The 24194-nt window shown below is 34.7% G+C and overlaps 1 protein-coding gene across 8 annotated transcripts in view; it reads right to left on the reverse strand.

The window, feature by feature from the left end:
* LOC124304066 (poly(rC)-binding protein 3) overlaps window positions 1-24194 on the reverse strand; it is a 122422-nt gene that overhangs the window by 70193 nt on the left and 28035 nt on the right. For 5 of the 8 annotated variants that reach the window (XM_046762030.1, XM_046762027.1, XM_046762026.1 and 2 more), the window contains exon 1: window positions 11199-11497. The exons of 1 other annotated variant lie outside the window; for it this stretch is intronic. The gene's annotated coding sequence lies outside the window, so the exon portion shown is untranslated. Of the gene's footprint in view, window positions 1-11198; window positions 11498-24194 lie in introns of those variants that run through there. 2 more of the 8 variants (XM_046762028.1, XM_046762017.1) reach the window with 1 other exon arrangement.

Below are 24194 nucleotides of genomic sequence, written 5' to 3' on the forward strand. Positions count from 1 at the left end.
CAGAGAAACTGGGTCAGCATGCCCGGCACTAAGGTGAAAATTACGCTCCAAATTTTCACAGAATTAAATTAAACTTCGAGATCATCAATCTTGTTGAAACAATCGCGGGCTAAGAATCAGACGATACAAGCGTCAATTAACACTTTCGGCGCGATGGGCAAAAGTTGATTCGATTTTTACCGAGACATTGAATTTCGAAAGAATATATGGGGAAACGATTTAAAGTTGTATTTAAAAAAGTAACGACACGTTTTGACTTTTCCTGGTTTTCTTTTTTTTTTTTTCTTCCATTAGTTTGTTCTATTTTTACCGAGGCATTGAATTTCGAAAGGATATATGGAAAAACGATTCGATATTGTATTTAAAATGGTAAAACAAAAAAAATTTGCGAATTTTTCCAGGTTTTTCTCCAATTTCAAAACTCCGCGGATCGTCGTTTAATTGTTTACGGGAGTTATCTTTTCGGAAAACAATGCTATGGAAACTTCGTTCGATTATCGTGGAAGCTCAAAGCTCTGATTCTACCATTCTCACCGTTCGATCCTGACTCTCCCTAAAAAGCTGCGAAGCGGCGCCGCCGAATGGAATTAATTATCACACCTCGTTCGCGCTCCCCTTGGTAATATTAGATCGGCTCTGCCGGCTTCTGCCAAAACCTCGATTCAACACTCGAAAATTCACGATTCTACTCGCCCGTCGCAGATTCGTGCAACGTTCGTTTCCTCGAGACTTGGAAATAATATGTGCGAAGTAGATTTGCGCGATTTCTCAAGGAAGACTGTGAAAAGCAAAAGTGGCTCTGCTATGTTTCGAAGTTTCGATATTTTTTGCAACGTTTTTATTTCCTGCCGAATTCTTACGTCAAATTTCACCGTCTCAAATTAGTAACGCAAAAATTCCAAACATACCTTTCATTGCAATTACGTATTTGATCAAAATAAAGTTCAATCGAATGTATTTGCTAATCAGATGGAACAGATTTAACCGAACGCTTCGCTGTTTGACGAACGAAATAATCGCTGGATTTCCAGCATTCTGTATAGCAATTGATCCGCGGTTTTTTGTTTTTTTCAATTCAATGCTTTGCAAATCTCGAATAAATATCTAGCTAATCAGTACCTCGATTAATTAGCATTATTTGAGATAACTATTAAATCGAAATGTTGTGAAAAATAAGTCCAATTTTCGGTGATTGATAAACTGAAAATGATCCAATCAATCGTCACACTTTTGTGTAATGACTAATTCCTGTTTATTGTGTTAATTTTTTTTTTCTTCTTTTTTTTTGTTTTCTTTTTCTGCGCATAGAATCAGATTCGTGCAATCGAATCTCTAGTTATAGAAAAATACCCGCTCATCCGATTTTAAATTTAATGCCAACGCAACGAAAATTCCAGAGCGGAGGCGTATAAATATAGCTTATACTGTATGCAAATAATCAAAAGCTCGTTGTATAATAATAACTTTCTCTCTGTCTCTCTCCCTCTCTCTCTCTTTCTCTCCAAATTGCGGAGCTGCAAGTTATCTCGTTGCATTGCGTTGTTGTCCGGCATAGACATATGCGCGGAGTTGTACTTACAGATATTCCTACAAATCATACACGTGTCTCTGTTCTTCTGCAAATGAAGAGGTAAATGAAGAAAAAGGAAGGAGGATGAAGAAAAAAGCACGACAGACCTCGACCTCCAGCTGCGCCAGACTGAAGCTCCTCTCATTCTCGTCTCTTTGCTCCTTGTGACGCACGTTATACGCGTAACATAAATTCGCAGCCTCTTAGCAAGCCTATTTTCGTGCAATTAGCTCTACGATAACAATATCAGTCTTTGGGTACAACAGATGTATATGAAAATTTCGATATAAAGAGAGAAACAGTTTCGCAGAAGAATAACGTTTTTATCCATCTAATCGGTAGGGTGTAAAAAATTTTTTCTACTTTTATTCACACATTTAAAGACAAGAAATTTGACGTTTGTAAATCACGAATTCTCAAGGATTGTAACAAGTCTGAAAATATCTGGATTATATAGTCTTATTAACTCCGACGTTATTTCTGATTTTTCATGTTATTCTAAAGTATTCAATAGAGATTTTATAAAAAGTTTTCAGACGTACGAATTGAGTTTTATAAAAATTCTGTTATAAGTGTGAAAAAAAATTTCTGAAATATTTTTAACACGTATAATCGACGTCGTAGATAAATTTTCAAGATATTTACGCAAGAAATTTGAGAGTCAATTTTTTGATTACATCATGTCGGAACTTTATGTAAAATCTCTGTCGAATATCGACTGTAGGCGTTCAAATTACCAAAATACAATCAGATGCAATCTAAATTCAACAAATACTCGTTTAAAAATTGTGAGGAATATTTTTTCAGTTATGTCATTCTATATTACAGGAAAAATTTTGTAAACGCTACAGTAATAGACACAATAGTCAGCGAAATCACATTAATCTGCTGTTATTTACGAGAAAAGTATATAATTTGTCAGATTTTCAAGAACAATAGATTATTTTATTCGTTTCTGAATTCCCGACGATTTGTCTGAAACAGATTTTTTCTTGAACTCGTCAATCGATATAGAAAAAATCTGGTATGTAGAATCATTTTAATTTACAGACGAGAATCTTGTGATTTAGCACTAAATTCATTACATTGTTACCGAGAATGCTTCTCTGAAGTTAACAACTTGTTTTGCATGAGTCAATTATGTTTAAAATTCAGCGTTACAGAATCTTATCTTGAATGTATTTATATTCAAGGTGAGTATTTGTATTAATATTTACAATAATATATATTTAAGGATGATACGGGGTGTACAGTCAGGTGAAAAAAGTGTTCAATCGTAAACTGGTTGAAACAGAGCGTTAAATAGTATCGGTGAGGTTAAGCTAGGATCATTCGACTATAAAAGTTTCAGTGATCCGGGAGAAAATGTTAAAACACTGAAATTGAAGCACAAACTTATTGTTATTTCAACTACATCATAGAAGTCTCACTGTTATACTATTTTTTTTTTTTTTTTTTTATCAAAAAAATCATATCGCCTGTCCGATTTTAATTCGCAATAGATGGTTTTATTCCTACATAAATTTTCGAGAGATCGTCCGAATCAAATTGTGATCAACAATAACGCGTTTCTTGTCAAATCACAAGTTTAACGTCTGTAAATTACGATTGTACGCAACGAATTTTTTTTTTACCAATCGACGATTGCAGGAAAAAATCCGTGTCGTTGAATTTTCAGAGTATTCATTTACGAATAACACGAGACATTTTGCAATAACATGAAACAAACTGTACGGATTTTAGGGTGAAATAAATAGTGAAATAGTTTGATTTCTCTAACATCGATAATAACAAGCTGTTCGCAATTTTAATTCAGTTTTGCAACGTTTTTATCTGGATCACGCAGTCTTTCTTCAATCAGATTCACCTCGATCATCTTCGCTCGTTCTCTTTAGCGTTTGGTTCGCAGTATTTTTTATTTGACTAATACTCTTAAATACGTTACGTTAAATACGTTAATACGTTAAATCTCTGTATCGTCACGTTTTTGTTTCGACTAATATTTTCATCCGACTGTACGTCCGCTGCGGAAAGTTTGATGGTCAGATCGTCGGATTTGCGAGAGGCGTTGACCGGGGAGTCAAACCCGGGGGGCGTAAATCCGTTATCACCGTCAGTCGGTCGTGTAAATCGCTGTAACTCGTTACGCGTGTGTGTGCCTTCGCTTTCACACATCCGTAGGCGTGTGTTCGGATCACGTAATGCAGGTAGAAGCGTCAGAAACACGAACGCGGAAATGCGTTTGCCTGCATAAGGGCTGATATGACCGCAAGTTCAACCGCCGCCGTCAAAGCTTTCGCGTCACGTCCGAATGGCGGAATTTTTTTGCTTTCGACCAGCTGAGTTAGTATTTAAACCGTCATTTTAGTGCTTGGAAAAAATATGTCCACACTGAGATTAGTTTCATTTTTGTACAGTTACTAGAAAATTCTATCGGTAAAAGAATAGGTTTCGTTAGAGTGACGGTTCGAATATTTTTTAAGGGGGTATTCTAGTGTAGAAATTTGAAAAAATCGATTTTTTTTTTTTTATATTTTCAAAGCTTAACCTTTCAAGAATGTGTCCTTAAAAGGACAAGTCAAAATTTCAATTATTTTCAGAAATATAGCTATTTTAGTGACACGTCTTCAATACTGGCTCGGCTGGAACGAATTTTACTCGAAACTTTAAACGCGTTTTTCTCAAAACTACATTTTTCAAAACGGTTGACATGATTTCTCAAGTTCTATTGAACCGATTTACTTGAAATTTGGTGAGAATCTTCTCAATACATGTCTCTATCGCACGAACTATTATTATAACGAAATAATAATTTTTACTATTTTTAAAAAATTCAGAAACGTCCAAAAAAGTCAAAAAAAACGTATTATTTTTTTGGACAGCCGTAATTTGGCAAAAAAAAATTTTTTTTCGACTTTTTTTTAGTTAGTACGATAGCTGCATTTATGTAGATTAATAATCTTTTTTTTTTTTTTCTGATTTTGAAAATGCTTGCAATCGTGACAACATTGGCGCGCCATTTTTTTTGTACCCCCCACTTCAACAACTCATAGCACTTTCAATTTTGTATTTTTTTTGACTTGTTTTTTTTTTTTCTAATCGTGAAATAATAATAAACGCCTGATAAAAAAATGGATGGTAAAAATATTTTTTGTTTTTTGTTTATAGCACTTCAAAAAACACCTCAAATTCATGCCTCTACACTAGAATACCCCCTTAAATTAGTGTGATTATAGGTGTCACACTGAGAGAAATTTGTAGTTCCGATTGCCGCTAAGGCATTAAATATTTTCATTTTTTACCACAATCGGAAAATATAGTTCTAGGTACGAAATGAAAATTAGTTTTATCCGTTACTATTCTTTCTCATTGCCATCGCTGTTACTAGATTTTCTTGTATCTGTTGCGAAAATTTAATGATGTGCAGCTATAAATTGACGTTAAAGTCTTATTTAATTGAAAATGTAGAGTAAACCGAAGAAACTGATTTTGCGTTGCGATTACCAAAAAAGGATCGACGATAGCGCAAAATGGTTACGCGTACCTCGTTTTTCGTAATTCCAATAATATTCGAACAGTTTTTTTAACGATACCTGTTTCACTAAATTTTTCTAGTTACTATAACGGATAAAATGTTTTTCAGTGCAATATCGCGTTTGCAGATCACTGTTACGGTGAATCTGTTTTTTTAAGTTAACTGCATATTTTCGATTAAGTGATGAGGTCTCAGCATCGATTGTTTAATCATCCGCTAACATCGAATTGTCGCGTTAGTTACAAAAAGATATTGCACGATTTTATACAATAAGGCTGTCATTTCGCTTTTATCGTCTGCGTAATCTTGTGTAATTTCGACTCAATATATTCAATAAATTGTGATCGTTATTAGTATTTTCATGATAATCAAACGTGATATATTGTTTTATAACAAACTGAAATCATCCGTCGATTCCTATTCTAAATTACGCCAATTTTTCTTCGAATAAAGAAAACAAGCTGTGATAGTTGCTCCGATTAATAGAAGAAATCGAATTACAAATTCGTGATACGAAATGATATATCTTCGATGTGAGACAGACTGACGAAAGATCGAGAATTGTAAACCGTGGTGAAAAAAGATTGATTGTGCAGTAAGTTTTTAATTCAAAATATATCGTCCTTTGTTCAAATAAAAATTCTTGCAGCTACAGAATAAATTGTCGGACCTTTGATCTTTGACAGTTTATTGAAGTGCGTATCTGCATACATATCGGGGTGTTTCAGAAAAAAGTAATCTGCGATTTTTGACAATGGCACACCGTAAGAAGTTTGTTTAGGTTAAAAGAAAGGTTCTGTCAAAAAAATAAGCGCTCACGTGATTTTTCACTTTTCTACATTTTTTTTATACTTACGAATAATTTTTTATATCATTGCTTACATCAATCATAACATCAATTTACGTCACAAAGAAGAGCCACACTTGTAATATCAAGTCTTCGGTTGATGTTTGAGAATTGTATCCGACGAATTTTCCATTATTAATTCAATCCCTTAAAATGGTTATATTTTAATGTATACCTTTGGTTTAGGAGAACAAGATTCCCGCTTGATATGTTGTTGTGTTATGGATCGTGATCCTTGGTCTGAATATAAATATCAGGAAGGAAATAATAACTCAAGTGCTACAACGCGTTTGTTCACAAATTCAGAAAATTTTGAAAAATAGTGAAAAATCAAAAGGGCGCGATCTTCCGCATAACGTACAACGCTCATTTTTTCGAAATCCCACGAAACACAACTCTGAGGTTGTGGGATTTCGAAACTTTTATCGCTGGAAATCGGCCAATTTTTTTTAAATACCTATGACTACAGGGAAGACGTAAACCAAATTTCAGATTTTTCGAAGCACTATTAAGGCGGGGAAAAAAAAGAATGTAGTAAGCTCGAATTCCCATGTTATGTAAACGGGAAATTTCACTGCCTTGGAGGCAGTTCTTAGAGTTGACCTACAGGCTTCAAGTTTTGCGTAAATTTTTTTTGATTTTTTTGCAAACTTTTTCCGCCTTGTCCGCAGGAATTTTCGAAAACACCCTAAATAAGGACCACCCTAATGTACACTGACATACTCACTGCATTGCAATGTCCGTCACACGGATATTGGATGCCAATACGGCATGCTAACGAAGCCGTTGACATATTTCCCGTTCCGCAGACCTCGAATGAATATTGAATTTTTATTTTTTTTTTATTGGCTCTCCATTCTCGTCGTTTTTACTTGATACGAATAAATCGGTAAAATATATTTTTATGCATATTATTTCCTTGTATATCCGTTTCTATTTATCCCTCTGAATAAACGAATGAATAAATGAAACGATAAAAAAAGACAAGCAAAGTTTAGGCAAACTTCGACGCAAATAAGAAGGTGTCAAAAAAACGGAGGGAAAATTATGTAGGCAGGTGGACGTAGGAGTCAGTTTCACCTTTGCCGGGGTCTGTTTAATTATTCACCTGGAGCTTCTCTTCGAAACGTTTCAAACACATTCGCAGATAACCTTTGGCGAGTCGACGAATCCGCTGGAGCGGATAAAAGGAAAGAAGAAGTAGGTGTAAATACGAAGAGAAGGAAAAAACGAAAAAAAAAAAAAAAAAAACTTATCGCAAAAAGTAAAAGGAAGAAATAAAAGAAACGAAAACGCGGAACGAAACGGGAATAAAAGAGGGAAATGAAACGAGGAAATTTCTTATCAGAGACTGGGAAACACCCCGTTTCACCTTATCTGCTATACCTGTATCTACGAATGTATACAAACCTGTATACACGTATATTCTACATCCAGTCACGCATCTCCGAGCAAAGCGAATATTTGCCGCACGACTGCTGTCTGCGCGTTTTATCTGTATACACGTATACTTACAAAATCATTGAATGATCGCAATAGCAAGATGAGAGAAACTGAGAGAGCAGAAATTCCAAGGGAAACGGAAAGCGCAAATTATTGCCGAACGATACAGCCGCGGTTAAAAAAATAATATCGGACCAAGCGATCAAAGCAGAAACATTGTCATTGCGAAATTAAAAATTTAAGCACTGTTGAATCGTATTTTGAAATATTTTCGAGTGGTTAAAGATTGTCTTTAATTTATACAATTTTTTGCAGATGTCATTTTAATGTTAGAAAATTACGAACAAATTTATACAGATATATACGTAAAGATGCACAGTTTGTTTACTAATTTTACGTCCATCGAGAAATATTTTTTGTTTCAAACCGGACATGTATGCAGCAAAATTTTCCCAAACTCTGTACAGAACGAAATTTTTTCTGTATGAGATTTATACGAAGGAAATAAAACTTGCACGAGTTTGACTAAAAATAGGTTGGATTTGTTGCAAAACTTCAAATAAAACAAGTTCAATTTGTTCGAGCTTGATAATAAGTAGACAAAATTTGCACGACCCTGAAATAAAACAAGCAAACTTGGCGGTAACTTGACTCGAAGTAAATTAAATTCCGATGAACTTTACGCGAAACGAGTTAAATTTGCATTGTGATCGTTACAGCTGAGAACTTTTCTCGGAACAAGAAAATCTTGCGCAAACCTTACGGGAGTCGAGGAGTCAATTTTACACAAAACTTGAAAAACTCGGATTTCATGGCGAAAAATTAATTACCTGAATAATTTGTCGTACTGTTTTATCAACGATAAATTTTTTCACGAGCCATTACACTTTCGGCGATACAAGAACTGTTCGTTTAGCGTCAATATAATTAACACCATAGCGATAATGGAAATAAACTTATCGTGAATCGTTAAAAAAAGAAAAAAATCGAATATCTTGCAAGACCGTTTCATACAAATACCGAATTTGCGACTGCAATCGGTTATTAAATCCGAGTCACACCTCGACTAAATTTTGACTTGAACAATACGAACCAATATCAAAAATTTGATTCAATTCGAAGAGAGGTCGAATAACTTTTTTAAAAAAACAAATAAGCACCGACACCAATTTCTTTAACTACAAATTTATGTGTAGTGGATAAATTTTCCAGTGAGTTTATGTACGACTGAATTTCAGTTGCTAACCAGCAATTCTTTTTTCTCGGTTGTCAAAACCTTGACACGGTACTTTTCGTCTGCATAATTCAATACGCGTCAAAAAAACAAGAGAGAGATAGAGAGAGAGAGAGAGAGAATGCTTTTCTCTTCATCCTTGTAAAGTGTCCGCGGAAATAATTTACATATTGAATAATAATCCGAGCAGTGGTCCATGCAGCTACCCTCTTCACTGTGCGTTTAAAATGCTGGAATGTTTACTAGAGACAGGAATTCCAATCCCACGTATGGAATAAGGATGAACAACAGAGAAGAATAAAAACAATCTCGCTGACACGAAATTCAAGTGAATTTAAATTAAAACTTGAAATACGGTAAGAATTGAAAAAAAAAAAAAAAAAAAAAATGAGCTGGTAACGAAAAATGGGATGCAAAGTTTTTTTTTTTTTTTTTTTTAGTTGATGTACTGACTTTCACTCCCATATTTTTCCCTTCCTTTTTGCCATCTCTTCGATTTTTGATAACTGAATTTTTTATCTTCACTTTTCGTCGCGTATATAATAATGTTACCCACTTCCGCTAATTAATAAAATATGTAAAACCAATTTCGACATAATGAAGGAAGGTTTCAATTATTGTCATAGAGTAACTCATGTCCAGTGAATTTTTTGAACACTTGTTATTGCGAACACTTTTATCACGTTTTATCGGCAGTAACTGATTTGATGTAATTGTTAACGATGATTAATTAACTCAGAGTAGCCTTTTTTTCCTAGATTTTCCTTGAAATTTAACGTAGTTTAATAAAATATATAACGCAAACAAAATATCTGTAAAATATTCATTCTTATGCGAAGAATTTTCATTTCTCAAAAGTATTGTACTGCATAAATATTTCCCAGCGCGACGAAAATAAACAATACGCAAGTTTCAAGCTGGTAAACAACATGTAGGATTGAAGTTAGTAACGTTATTGCAACGATGCATTTCTATGAAAATAATCGTTATTTCACAACTTGGAATTAATCTGGAATTCAGATTGAGTGAAAATTGTTTCTTCGAGCCGTTAAGAGATCAGAAATGTATCAGAAGTGAATTTGGGATGTGTGCGAAATAACGAGAATCAACGACATGTTGAAGTTAGTAACGTTAACAGTAACGATTAATCTTGAGGAAGAACCGTAAAATTTCGCGAGTTTAGAATTTTTTGAAATTGCGCAAATCATGATAAAACAAGACGCACTTATATTTTGAAATCCAAGTTTCTGCAAAGGAATTGAAAATTGTGAACAACTTCAACCTTGCGAATCATGAATAAATCATTTCATAAAATGTTATCCACCAAGAAAAATTATTAATAACGATATGCCCGATCAGTTTTCAATCGATGCGATTTGCATTATATGTTATAAAATTAATCAAATTCAAGATTGGTTTTTTATGGCAGAGTTCGCAATTAGAAGAAAGTTTTTCTGCTGTTTTTAGCTGAGTATTGTGGCGGGAAAATTTCCTCAAAGAACGCCACTGTGCAATTCGTACTAGAACAACATCCTGCTTTCAAAATCTTTTCACTTTCGTAATCGCATCTAATTACAAATGATTTCTACATACGTAGTGCGATTATCAGGATTAAATTCAATAATCGAAAAAATTAAAACAAGTTTTGAAAATCGGATGAAATAATTGTTCTTTCAAATTTAATAAATTTAATGAAAATTGTATTATATTCACAGAGTTTTGAAACTGTTTTTCTTTTCCCATAAACGTGAGCGAATTCTTTTTTATTTTTTCAAAATCGGTAATAAAATATCTCCCAATCCATACGCTGATTGAGAAAAGGAAGCAAATACACCAAAATATACTATAATGTAACAATTACGTCTGAGATTATCACTAATTTGTTATTCTTTATTCAGTTTAATCAAAACACTTAGGGAAAAAGATTGTAAAACTTGAATCGAAACAAAGCGAAATTTTTTCTTGAATCGATCAAACATTTTCGGATTAACTTTGTTTTTCTGTTTAAAAAAGATATTTCGTCAGAAATCGATAGATCAATGATCGATCCACGCAATATATTCGAAGTGCTGCTTCTTTCGTGCCAAAACCGTGAATTGTTGAAACGAGTGCTCGGTAAAAAATGGCTACGAATTTGAATGATCGAAAGAAAGTTAGATACAAAATTCGAAACGCGTGACCTTTCGAATCGGGATTAATATCGAGAAAACTTTTTCAAACAAGATTTATCTCCGCAGTGAGAACGCGACGGTCCAAAGCATAAATCGTGAGTGTATAAATCGCGGTTCCCGCGATATCACAACGGTCCCAACACCCACAGCCCGAAAGGTTTGGGAGACTTGGAAATCCAGTCGTGTCACAATTACTAGCGTAAAGCGTTGAGGGAAAGCTCGTCCGGTGAGAAAGCTTTGGCGTCACTCGCTGCTTTACGTTATCCGAAAATTTATTAACATCTCATTGCGTGTGATAAAATGTCGCCAGGCGAACTCCGGGTGTATGATGGATAAACAAGATTCGTGTATGATGGATCTGCAGATGCACGCACTGCACGTATGACTTAACAACTCACGAGGGAATCGAATGTAGCAGTAAGACTTGCCGTCGGTCAGGATGATCCAGAGAGGACGGGTTCTTCGCCGGCACTGATCGTGAGTCTGTAGTCGGCTCGTCGCGTGCAGGTGGATCGGGTGACGGATGCGGATGCGGATGCGGATGCGGGGAAACCGGACCGTTTTTCGCTCGGCTAATGCGGCGGCGGCGGCGGCTACGGCGGCTACGGCGGCAAAAGCTCGGCTGCAGGGCGGACAGAGAACAGGTAGAGAGGCAGGTCTGGACCTGGATTATGGTACGTGGTGCAGCGGGGCCGGGGGCTGGCGCGACACTGTCCTCGGCGTGCTTGCGACGCCCGCCCCGCGCACCCCCGACGCGCAACGACACCCCCACCCCACCCCCGAAAGCTCCTGACGGAGGACGGAGGACGGAGTCGCGTTGCGTACCTAAACCGACCTACACTGGGCGAACGAGTCTAACATTTATAGAGATTTTTTAGTTCCGGTTACCGCTCGGTCCTTGACTATTTTCATTTTTTATCACAATCGAAAAGTATAGTTTTAGGTAGAAAATGAAAATTGGTTTTCTAGCCGTTACCGGAAAGTCTAGTATCCGTTGCTATTCCTTCTCGTTGCGATCACTGTTGCTATATGTTCTTGCAACTGTTGCGAAAATTCAATGCGCGTGCAACTATGAATTGACGTTAAGGGGGTATTCTAGTGTAGAAATTTGAAAAAATCGATTTTTTTTTTTTATATTTTCAAAGCTTAACCTTTCAAGAATGTGTCCTTAAAAGGACAAGTCAAAATTTCAATTATTTTCAGAAATATAGCTATTTTAGTGACACGTCTTCAATACTGGCTCGGCTGGAACGAATTTTACTCGAAACTTTAAACGCGTTTTTCTCAAAACTACATTTTTCAAAACGGTTGACATGATTTCTCAAGTTCTATTGAACCGATTTACTTGAAATTTGGTGAGAATCTTCTCAATACATGTCTTTATCGCACGAACTATTATTATAACGAAATAATAATTTTTACTATTTTTAAAAAATTCAGACACGTCCAAAAAAGTAAAAAAAAAACGTATTATTTTTTCGGACAGCCGTAATTTGGCAAAAAAAAATTTTTTTTCGACTTTTTTTTAGTTAGTACGATAGCTGCATTTATGTAGATTAATAATCTTTTTTTTTTTTTTTTCTGATTTTGAAAATGCTTGCAATCGTGACAACATTGGCGCGCCATTTTTTTTGTACCCCCCACTTCAACAACTCATAGCACTTTCAATTTTGTATTTTTTGACTTGTTTTTTTTTTTTTTGTAATCGTGAAATAATAATAAACGCCTGATAAAAAAATGGATGGTAAAAATATTTTTTGTTTTTTGTTTATAGCACTTCAAAAAACACCTCAAATTCATGCCTATACACTAGAATACCCCCTTAAAGCCTTGTTCAACTCAAAAGGTGGAATAAACCGAAGAAACTGATTTTGGGTTGCGATTACCAAAAAAGGATCGACGATAGCGCAAAATGGTTACGCGTACCTCGTTTTTCCCGATTCCAGCAATATTCAAGCAGTTTTTTTTTTTTAACGATAACTTTTTTACTGAATTTTTCTAGTTACTATAACAAATGAACTTTTTCTCAGTGCCGCTTCTCTGCTTTCAGAGGAAGGAGGAACCTGCTGCAATCGCCCCGAAAATGAAAAGTCGAGTTTCCAGCGGATTTCGACGTTTCGGATGGACGTCTGTACGCGTCAGATCAATTTTTTTGTCCCGCGATATCTCGAGAACGAGTTATTGGATTTTTATTACTCTGACGGCGATAGACGCGATATTTTCAAACTTGGGACTGATTTGATTTTGGATCAGGTCGGTTCGGTACTTCTCAAATTATTTGAATAAATTATGGTGTCTTGAGAAGGGATGAAAGGATTCGAATGAAAATTGATACCGTAAGGGTCGCTGATCACGAATCCAAAGTAGGATTACCAAAATTCAAAATTCAAACATTTCTATTCTAATGAGAATTGGTATTTCAAGGTTTTCCGGATCGCCGATCACGAATTTCACTTTCGGATTCCAAAGTTCGAACGAGATAACGATCTTGCTGTTCTTGTTGTCCATTTTATCATTATTTCAGCTCGAAACGAGTTTAAAGACGGGAAGCTTACAGGTTGGCTATGGTCAGCTGAAGCCCGCTTGTTCTAATACAGATGTATATATGAAATAAATCTTTTCTTCTACAGGATGTGGAGGGCTGCATAAAGTAGTCGGAGGAAAAACCTTATTGCATATAATAAAGAATATTTAACTTGCAATCGATCCCTTCGTATTATTTTACGAATTCTAGGTGAATCAGGTTGAAAAACAATTTTCACTGAGATAGGTAGACCACCTATAAATATCTGAATTCTAACCAGAAGCTATATCGACGATAACTACATCTGTGCGCTTGTAAATCATACAAAATCCAGCGTAGAAAATAATCTAATGAACCATATAAAATAATCAATCAAATATACGAATAGTCAAAACTACTGCTATATAAATCGTTGAAACGGATTGATTCGAAACAAATATTTGATTGCATTTCGTACTTAAAAAATAATCATTTCTCACCGAGAAGCCTGAGTTTTTTTTTTTTTTTTTTATGCTGATTCAAATCAGCACGTAATTGGCGTTACGTTACTTTTTTTTTTAAACTCGGTGTTTTCCTGGTGAAAATGAGAACACGTATCGAAGAAATATTCCTAATTCCAAAGAAGCCTGGAAGAATTTATTAAAACAAGACGGGTCAAGATCAAGAAAAAGATATTAATTCATTTGCATCCTGGATTTGTTTCTTTCCACATCTTGGTCAATTTAAAATACATAATCAGCACGGCGATCAATTTATCTCAGGTATTTGAATATTTATTCGACTTCTTTACGTTCATACACATTCGGTCGCTCCGGAATTCTCATTTACCAGACAATATTGTGCCAGAGTAAAATAAACAGTGCGGTGAAGCGAGTCAATGTGCTAATCGTATGAGGGAAGAAGACCGTGTCCTGCAGTCTCCTGTGGATTGCAACAGGTCCTGCCGCGCAAGCTCCGAATCCTGGAAACGCGGTCTGTTCGAGTTTTTTTTTTTTCCCCGCCGACAGATTCAAGCCTGAATCCGTGAAGGCCGTTTTAAAAATTCGGAAATTTTTATTGCCATTCAAGTTTTTTGAAAGAATTGTAGAGGAGATGCTTTCGCGAAGGTGAGGAAAAGCTGCAAGTGACATTGCGTAGATGACATACTTGCGGGACGACTTTGCGTAAGTAAATTGGATATTGATCGTAGGTTTTGTAATTTCGGGCACCGCGACTTCTCTTTCCGTCCTTCAAACCCACTTTCAGGGTAATAAAGCTCCCCGAAAAGTTCAATTTTCACGGATAAACCGGATAACTGTTTCGCTTCAATTTCAATCTCGTTTCTTGATTTTCGACGAAAATTTACCACGCGTACAATGTGCGACTGAAAAAGTGTGCCGAGGAGTTGACTTTAACAAGGCAAGAACGTTTTTTTCCCGAAAAAGTGTGAATATTTTTTTTTTTATCAGAAATTCCAAGAGCTTGACATTTTATCGTCATGCGAAAACATATTTGAAGAATATACATTTTCAGATTTTTGGTTTTTTAAATACGTGCATACCACTAGAAATTTGGCAGTATTATGAAATCGTTAATACGACTTATTATCTTCTCCAGATTGAAATATACCATGGATGTTGAGTAATCGTTTCGAAAGGAGTTTACAAAAGAAAGTGAAAATGCTGGTTCGCGTTTTGCATTCTCGTTTTAAATCAGACGATTCCATTTATATCTATCATTAATATCATCAATAATTTCACTTTATTTTCATAAAGTAGACGAATCCGCAGATCGATTGAACAGGTTAACTGTAAATTGTACAGTAGAATCTACACATCACAAAAGATCTGTTTCCATTCCATTATACAACAATATTATATTATGCAATAACGAATCTAATACGACGATACGATTCATGAAATTCTAAATCGTTTTTTTTTTTTTTTTTTTTTTTTTTTTTTTTTTTTTTTTTTTTTGTTAAAATAATTAGAGCGTAGATCAATATAAAATAGTAAAATCCATTTCTTCGCGAAATTGGTGATAAAAATGTACGTACAGACTTTGATTCTTTGAAAATCGATGCGGTAACTTTTTAAAAACATCCTGCAAAAAAATGAAATGTACGAAAAATGATAAAAATCGTATAAATAAAAGGCTTGAAAAGCCTATCATCGTGACTGAAGAAAAATCGCAAATAACAGAAAGTAACAAAAATTATAATTATAGAAGTGGTTCGAAGTCGAGTTCGAAAATTCGAAAAAAACATAAATGTAGCTTTCAAACGAAACACCCTGTTATATACGCTGATTTTCCCTCATCATCTTTGATTCGCTTCACAATTTTTCAATTACTCAGGCTCACCTCAAAATCAACCTTTTTTAAAAAATCTGAAATATCTAATTTTTCACTACGATCATTTTGATAAACGTCTCGTGGCGGGAAGAATTTTCTTCTATTTCTTTCAGCACTTTTAACGTATTGAACAAACAAAATATCACGTTTCAACGTTCCGGAAGTTTTCAAAAAATGACAACAAAAATTCTGTATTTTTGAGTCAAAAGATTCAGAACCAAGCACAGAATTGTTGGTTGTTTTTCAGAATTTATTGAAATTTGAAACGTGATGTTTTATTTGTTTAAAATGTTCGAAATGCAAAAAAAAAAAAAAAAAAAAAAAATTACTCCACCATGAAACGGCTCTCAGATCGATCGGGATAAAAAATAAGATATTTGAGAATTTTTCACGGTTTTTAAAAAGGGGCTATTTTGAGACGAGATTAAATAATCACAGAAAAATTGACACTTCGAGGAGAAAAATCTGAAAAAAAATTCAGTAGTACTTTTTTCAGATCGGGGGACACTTGCGAAAAATTTTTGAAGCTAATCAAAATTGATGAGGGGAAAATCATGGGTCAAGTTGATATGGAAAGAGCCCGATGCACATCCGTGAGCGTAACGAACGAAAGGTTAATTAGGTGAAAAACTGAAAGCGAGTTCCTTCTCGGCAGGCAGGCAGGCACTTTGTTCGTGTACCTTCTACGAGACCTCGGAGACAATGGATCGACGCTTCGCGAAGCTCGGTAAGAAGAAACAAGCCTGCTGCTGCAAGTCTTAAGATCCCGTAATTAGTGACTCGCGAATCTGCTCGGCGACGAGGCAACCTAAGCCACCGAGCTTTTTCTAGTGAAACAATGTTTAATTATCGCGAAAAGTTAGCCGCGATCCTTGAATATTGGCGATTCCTTCTAGCAGCTACTCCTAATTTTTCTTTTTCTTTTTCCATTCAATAATTTCATTCTACCTTCATTATTTTCAATTGAACTTGCTTCATCAATCTGGTATTTAACAATATTTACTTCGATCAAAGCGTGTTTTGTCATTCTTCTGTCGTAGAGAACAGAAAAGGAAAAGAAAAAGAATAATTAATAATTTAAATTGAATGAAAATCATTTGCTGGGATTTAATTTTTTTTATCAGATTCAGGTGTATGTATATTCGTGACTAAGGATTCGAGTTCTACTTAAGTATTTTATTTTTCAGTGTTATTGAGTTAGTATTTTTAATCAATTTAATGGAAGCTGCATTTTAATTTTGAAAACTAACACGTCCAGATCCACATTTAAATATGGAAGCCGTACATGATTTAGGAAAATTTTTATTGAACTACGAGTATTGATTATTTTCTTTTTTAATGTCAAAAAAAGTATTGAAAAATTCTGATGTTATACAAAATTTCGTCCGAATCAAACTTGTCTTACAGCACACTCATGAGAATCAACGAAAGATCTCATGCCCACTAACAACGAGAAATTTCACTCCAGAAGAATTTATTATTAACAAAAAAATATTTTTCACAGTATAAGATTTATGTTCGTATTATAAAAAACTCTTCTGGCTCTATCAAACTCTTGGAATATTAATCATATTCTTGCTATATAATTCTAGGATGGATTTTAATTAACATACACCGGAAGTACCGGAGGAAAGGATGAACCTTTATCAGTTGTTCGGATTATGCATGCCTATATTTTTCGACGGTGTTCTCATGTCATAATAACAGGGATTTCAAACACGATGAATTCATCGGAGAAAAAAATAATCTGCCAACTCTGATATCTGATATCTTATAACGCGTCAAGACATACGATCAATTTGCGACGATGAGAAACGATCGTGTAAAATGGTAAAATCGCTACTACACTTAAACTAGTTCGCGGAACACGGTAATTGGATTCGCAAAAGCTGCAGTTTAAAGTTTACGAGACTGCCGTTGTGGCTGCATGCACTAATTAGAGATTCCGTTTTCCTGTTTGTCATTTGAAAATGCACTCGCAGATTGACTTCAATTTCCATTTAATTTCAGTGTGGCGGCTGTTCGTAAATCGTTTTCATGCGAGAAAATATTTGACACCTTTAGTTTGATTGCAAATGTTGTTGGTGCTGTTGTTGTTGCTGTTATTTGAAATATAATTTAAAAAAGAAAGAAACAACATTCTTTAAAAGATGACGACGAGATGACCTGTTTATACATCGATTGTGAATGAAATTTTACCTTGTAAAGGTATTATCACCATCGTTGCTTTGAATTTTTGGTTTTGTATCTTCATATCGTGAAATATATAAGTATCAAAATTCACTTCCATTCACACTTCAAGATTCGAATATTTAAAATATATGCCACTGTTTCGACTTTGAAATTCAACGGTTCTTGTTTATCCGTAAAAAAAGTAGATAATCCAAATTAAATTTACGAAGTGAATATGAGTTGAACTTTTGTATCCTGCGTTTCTTGTAAAGCACTAATTACCAACAATTTAGCCATTTTTATGTCAAAGAAAGACAAGAAAAAGTGGAGGCCAATAATCACAAGTTTGCTAAATTAAATAAGACTTTGTATAATCGGCGGAAATGAATATTAAATAATGATTTCAATATTATTATTCAATATTTTGAAAATGAGTGAACATTATTCTTTTTAACAGTCGTATTTATCAAGTTTTCATAGTTTTCCACACTGATAAATAGAAAATATGTATTTTTGAAGCCGTTGCGAGAACCTCTTCGGAATAAAAGTACTCAACACCCACAATGTGACAGTAATAAGGTCCATGAATTGAAATCATGAAACGTTCTTTCGCTAATGATTTCAAAGCATGTTTTGAGATTTTTCCGACTCTAAGGTTCGATGGGATCTAAAGACGAATATTTAAAAAATGTGAAAAAAAATAAAACGATTTTTTATTCTGGTAATCCACTTCCAGGATCTAGATATTAGATAAAATTTATATGAAATTACAGCTCGAACTTGACCTGGTAAGATCATATAAAATTGTGAGCACACAATTTTACACGATTTTCTATAATTTTAAATAAGCTGAAATAAATTTAAATAATTTAACGCAAATTCATAAAATATTTCAGAATCATAAAAAACTTTGAAGAATCGTAAGTTTCATGTAATCTTACATGATCTTATAAATTTGGATAAAATGTTATAACATTATACAAGAATATGTAGAATCATACAAAATGTGTCAAATTTTTGAGTACAACTTTACGTAATTACGTCAGGTAAAATTTAGGATATAATTTCACAAAAATTTATCTGATCGTACGAAAAGATTTTTGCCCGCGTTTATCTTCACTTTTGTGTTTTATCTTCACTAATATGTAGTCGCTAACTTAACTGAGAAGAAAAATGTGAACACGTTGCAGATATTTGTATAAAGTTTGAAGTGAACAAAGCAGCCCGGAACAGCACTTTTTTCGTCTGCTGAAGTAAAGTGAGTCGAAGAAAGTCTCGGCATTCGGAAGCTGGCCTATGATTCGGGGAATCGCCTATACGCGCAATGCACTTTGGCGCCCGGATCGGTATATTCCTAAATAATGGCCGACGCGGTTTTCAGGCAGCTCGCGGCGAATGGCGATGCAGGGATCGAGTAGCAGGGCCGAAGATTCTGGCTGGTAAATGGCATGTGGGAAGCACGGAAGCGTCGGGAGTGTAATGTAAACTAATTAATACTGGGGTCAGAGCCAATTAAGGGTTGCGAAGTGGTTCCCAGACTGGCGCCTATATATTTCGCGCGTAACTCGATGGATCGCGTCAATTTTCCCCTCCGCGTGCAGAAATCGATCGAAATACACGCTGTTGTGAAGCAACGAAAAAACACAGATTCACTGAAAAAAGAATCGCCAATAGCGCAAAATGGTTACGCGTACCTCGTTTTTCGTAATTCCAACAATATTCGAACTGTTTTTTCAACGATACCTGTTTTGCTGAATTTTTGCCAGTTACTACAATAAATGACATTTTTCTCAGTGTAACTCGTGTATAATTATTCCGAAACCTTGTTGTTACTGCAAAAAATTAAACATAATGTTGTTGGTGAATTTATAAAATTTACTTATTTGAATCTAACCAATTACTTCATCGATTGAAAGAAAAACAATACAGCAAGCAAATTCTGATCTCGGTGTGTTGACAGGAAAATTCGTATATTTTCATTTTTACAATGTTTTCGACTAGGTTGTAGGGGCAGGGGGGGGGAGGGCAAAACGGGGTACTTGAGGAAATACCAAAATTTTGTGAACGTAAATATATTAAATTTTCTTTTCTTTAGTTGCAAACAACGTAAATAATGTCAATTTTTGAAATTTTATTTTTGCAGGCAAAATGGGGTACCCCTAAAAAAAGTTTTTTTTTTTTCAAGTAAATAAAATACGTGTAATAATTACTTTTTAAATTAACGTTAGTAATAAAATTTACTCTCAACGTAATTTAAAAAAAGTTTTTTCTAGTTATTTCCATTTCTTTTGTTTGTATTTTTTCGCAAAAAGTATAAGAATGATTTTTCAAAGCTTTTAATAGTGTAAAATGATGCTGGATGACATTTTTGACCATTTGCGAAGTTGTCGAAAAAAAAGATTTTTACGCAAATTTTGGGGTACCCCGTATTGCCCCCCCCCCCCCCCCCCCCCCCCTTCCTCTATAAATTTGATTTCCTTTTCTCCAATTGCATATTTTAAATAAGCTAATGAAACGTTTCATGAAAAATGATATTGATATCAATTTCACGTTGAAAAAGTAATAAGCATTGTTGAACCTATACTTATACGTATATAAATTGGTGGTTGTCGGTACGTTCAAATTAAGTTGACTGAATTTTCATTTTTTCAGCCGCAACCGATATCACAGTTATATATCAGAATAAATGTGATGAGAACGGAGGCGAAAAGTTACGATTAATTTTGTTGTTTCGTTATATCGAAAATATAAATATACTAAAAAGCTCGTACACAGCTTCGACGATATCTGAAGGGAATAAATGTGTAGATTCCCTTTAACAAAAAATTAACTTTGGGTGTACTGAATTGCGATTTCATGATGTTTTGCTTGTTTTTGGCGCGCTGTTTGTACGATGGAATAAAATTAATATAGGTCAAAGAGGAAGTGAAGTTACGTTTCATTCCGCGCACTCAGAAGCTTAGTTATTGTCACCGTTTTATAAATTCAGGTAGATATTAATAACAGGCAGGTAATTTGTGCACGTCGGAGTTTCAAACTCACAATCAAACTATTCTATACGCTGTAAAATTAATGCAATGGACTGCCTGCGATTTTCCTGCAGGAGTTCGGAATTTCCACAGCGAAAATATAAGAGAACCAGATGCAGAATTTCTCGCCAACAGTAATTGAATCGGTTTTGTTTTTATATTTTTACCTCGATGTTGCGTGGAATGCCTAATTGACTTTCTGTCATAAATCCATGCATGATTCATAATGTTCTGTATCGCGTGGACAGTGTTAAGAATCATATAAAAATCCATAAAATCATAAACCATATTTATTCTAAAAGTGAAAAAAAACTCGAGAATCAAGTTGAAATATCAAGTTTTCAACCATCAAGTATTTTGTACCACGATATTTTTAGCGATTTTTTCTACATTTTGTGGATGCACAAAGTTATTTTATTTTAATTTTATTTGTTTTAGAGGAAATTGTTTTCATCGATACATCAAATGTTTTATATAACCTTGTATTAGTCTTTCAATATTACTATTGTTAATTACTGCACTACAAGCAATTTAATATTCGTACTAAACCAGCGCAAGGTTTCTATGAATCCCTTGCTGATTTATAGGAGCTTAAATACGGTAACTAAATAACATTTTCAATTTACCACGTATAATCTGGAAAATTCATAATTTATAAGATTAATTTTCTTCGAGTGTTAAAAGCTTGGATAGTCGTTTTTTTCTTTTTTATGTAAATCAATTTTGCATGAAAACCGGGACCGCAAGCGTTTCTTTTTTTTTTCTCTTTATGGTCCCCTCGTATTTTCACATGGACACGCCCATATATAATTCTGTGGGTGAGACACCCGATTGAATTATACAGCAGGAAAAGGTCCACGCATCCTCGGTTAAACGTCGGCGGAGAGTCTCACGCCATTTATCATTTAAAAAAAACAAGCAAAATAGAAGCAAAGTCAAAAGGATCCGATTCTTGTCGTTATGGCGAAACGAAAATGCCATTTTAAGTTTCTGTAACGAAAAGTGACGTCAGATTTAATACCTGAATGGAATCTGTGTGAAATTTTTATCGGTACGCTCTGAAATATACACGATTCACGAAAAAACTAAGAAGGAAAGATAAAGACGAAGTAGGACAAGATGAAGATAAATGAAGTATGACGTATGAGGTACTCAAGCATTCTCGCTTATAGTAACTCAAATATATTCACACACACACACACGTACACATTTGTACGAAATAGTTGTTAACGCATTGCCTGTTACGACGAGATCGACGTGTTTAGCAGCAAGAAACTGTGTAGAATAAACAAGCTGTCTAGTTACAGTTTCGAATCAATACTCATTACATATAAACATATTATTACGTGTGCTTTATCCAACTACTGATATTGTAAATCTTATCGAGTCATTAAAAATTTTCCGACAAAATGTATTTTTTTTCCACTAGGAGCACTCTGCCAGGTAAAAGTAAAAGACTGTCCTTCTTTCTAACTGTCTCTCGATCTCTCTTCCCTCCCAAATAACGTATACCGATTAATTGCATGATGTCTGAATAAAAATTATTCAACACTGTAAAACAAATGAGAAACCGTACAATAAAAACATAATTAAAAGAGGGCAGAGGTAAAGAATTCTCCTTTGAAGATTTCACTCGAGTACATTAGCGGGTTTTCGGCGTGTTTTGATCTTCTTAACTTGCAAACGACGAGAACCTTGCCTCTCGTTGTATACAGTAAATGTATAGATGTAGGTGATACTGCTTTTTCGTTTTTCCTGTCATTTCTCGTAAACGTCCCGTTACACCGTAAAGACGGAGCTCTCTTAGCGGATTACTTTATTTTTCTCCCCCCCCCCCCCCCCTCCCCCAAAGTCGTGGGCCGAGATTAATTCAGGATTAGGGTCCCCACCCCTCACACCCTCCTCCCCAATCACCATCCTTCTCCCTCCCCCAACTCTCATCTCATTCTTATACCACCGTGATCCTCCTTGATTTAACGACGTACCTAATCTCCGAGGTCCTTCTCCTCGACGCTTATGTAAGTATGTACTTTACCCGTGTATACACACCGGACTGTAATTCAATTCCTCGTTTTTGCATTATTTTTATTAAAAGCCTGAAAAATCGCGCCACGTCGTAAATGTAGATATGTTGGAAAACATGATTACACATGCCTGCGATAATTAATATAACTTTCAATTTCTGGATCAAGTGATAATGCTTTCTTTTTTTTTTAGGTAATTAGGTATTTTGAATCAACGTATAGCGCTGTTTTTTTTTTTACAGCACGTCAAGATTTATTTTTATGCATTTTGGAACAATTTTTATGGAGAAAAGTAAAATTAATATAATACCGAATGTTTACGTATAAAATGAACAGCATTAGGTTCAATCAAGACTTAATGAGACTAGGTAAGTCTAATAGACTTGTAGTATCCTTTTATGTATTTTTCAAAACTCCTGTCAAACCTCTCGAGCTGAGAAAATATCGAGGAATTATATGTAGAATCTTCGATTTCTGATATCATGTTTTTCGTAAAAAAAAATAGGCAACTGAAATCGGCAATGCCCATCAGATCTGAAATCTAATTTGTTCCAAATGGAGAGCTGCGTCGGTTGAGATCGGAATTGTGAGAAATGATTTTTATTTCCTTTTATCGCTTCTCGAGATATTGTCGGGCAAAATATTGATTACACGTTCAGATGATCATCTCAAAATGATTGGAGGTGATTCTCTAGACTTACAATCGGGGAGATAAGGGCTAGTGAAAACTCATCTTCCTGAAACAGTTACAATGATTTTTTTTTCTATACTTTTTTCGTTGAAAACACCGAAGAGCGGAATATTGAAAAATGACTCAATCCCAAAGTAGAGAAAAAAAAATATAGCAAAGGCAATTTATAATAAAACTTAATCCGACGTGAAATAATTCAAGTCTTAGATTTGCTTTGACGGTAAAACATGTGATCCATTTGGAAAAACCTTCGCATTATAGTTCACGGTACGTAGATCATTGAGATTGACTGGCGTTTTCTGAAGAAAAATTCGCTAAATTTACCATGAGTAAGTCTAGCATGTTTGTAATTGACGAATTATTACACAATTAAGATGATGTGAAAATTTTTTAATTGAAATCGGTGTAACATGTTACTTTATAATTATGACAATAGTATTTTTTTTTAATGTAAAATAAAACTTTCCCAAAAATGGCAAATTTCTTTGCGCTCGGCAAGTTCAAATCAGTCGAATTTTGTGTGATTGTAATTTGAACTGTTGAATCATTGAATTTCGGTCATAATTTCCGGTGATGAAAACAATACATATTATCGCTCAACGAGTTCTCATAATTATTTCACT

Source organism: Neodiprion virginianus, chromosome 4 (assembly GCF_021901495.1).
Source record: "Neodiprion virginianus isolate iyNeoVirg1 chromosome 4, iyNeoVirg1.1, whole genome shotgun sequence".
Classification (NCBI taxonomy): domain Eukaryota; kingdom Metazoa; phylum Arthropoda; class Insecta; order Hymenoptera; family Diprionidae; genus Neodiprion; species Neodiprion virginianus.